A 1,463-nucleotide genomic window follows, 5' to 3' on the forward strand; every position below is an offset into this window, starting at 1 on the left:
AGCAGCCCTGCGCTACTGCGTGTTCCACTCCTGCTGCTGCTGCTGCTCTCTGTGCTGGGCTGCATGACCGTGTGCTGAGCACTGTGGTGGGGTCCATCCAGAGAGTGTTGGTAATCACTTGTTTACTGTTAATAATATAATACAATTGCTACTGTGGTCAGTACACTGGGAACCGATACAATTAATCCCGATGACACCCACTGTACGGAGGTGCATCACTTTTTTGTGTGGAAATATCTAATCTCCTTTCATTTTTGATACTTGCAAGCAGAGCATTGCTGTGCACCTTGTGGTGTGTCTCACTCTGCAATTGTGTGATTCTGGTAAATGATATCTCTTTTTCTTTTTATATGCTTTTACATTATTTCTGAGCGGGGTAAAATATGATTTGCTTGTTCCTATGGGGACACTACATATTGTAATGGGGACAGGGAGAAACCAACACAAAGAGAGATTTATACATTATTCGTTATTGTTTTTTGTGTGTGTGGCTATCTCTGCAATGTTACCAAATGATATTCAATTCGTTTATAATCTTTTCTTTTTTATTTGGGATTTTATGGGACTACATNCTGCTGCTGCTGCTTCTCTCTGTGCTGGGCTGCATGGCCGTGTACTGAGCACTGTGGTGGGGTCCATCTAAAGAGTGTTGGTAATCACTTGTTTACTGTTAATAATAATATAATTGCTATTATATTCGGTACAATGAGCACCGAGAAAAATAATTCCGATGACACCCATTGGGCTAGGGTGCATCAATTTGTGTTGAAATACATAATCTCTTTTTTTCATTTTTATACTTGTAAGCAGAGTATTGCTGTGCACCTTGCGGTGTGTCTCTCACTCTGCAATTGTGTGATTCAGGTATGTGATATCTCTTTTCATTTGTATATGCTTTTACATTGTTTGAGAATGGGATAACATATAATTTGCTTGTTCCTATGGGTATGCTAATTGCAATTGGGACAGGGAGAAACCAACACAAAGAGAGATTTATACATTATTCGTTGTTGTTTTTCTCTGTTTGTGTGGCTATCTCTGCAATGTTACCAAATGATATTCAATTCGTGTGTTATCCTTTTTTTTTTTTTTTTTATTCCGGATTGTATGATTTAGCGGTTTGTTTGGAGAATGGGTGTTTCCCGTTGTGGGCGGGGCGAAACCCCACCCGGGCGGAGGAGTTCAAACCGGGGGTCGGGAAGAGACCCCGCTCGCCCTGCCATGTTATACCTGGCTGGCGCGGGTGCCTGATGGGTTTCTGGGCCCTGACACCGCCGCTCCCTCGTTTTTTCCTTCTCCCCCACCCTCTTTCTCCCCGCGGGGCGTTCCCTGCGGGGGCGCAGTTTCGGTTTTTTTTTTTTTTTTTTTTTTTTTTTTTTTTTTTTGCAACCCTGAAACAATGAGATCATTTAAATTGCAATCATACCTTTCTTTTTTCGGTAAATAAATTACCTTCTGTATTT

Source organism: Trypanosoma theileri (assembly GCF_002087225.1).
Source record: "Trypanosoma theileri isolate Edinburgh chromosome Unknown TM35_Tth_8_V1, whole genome shotgun sequence".
Lineage (NCBI taxonomy): Eukaryota > Euglenozoa > Kinetoplastea > Trypanosomatida > Trypanosomatidae > Trypanosoma > Trypanosoma theileri.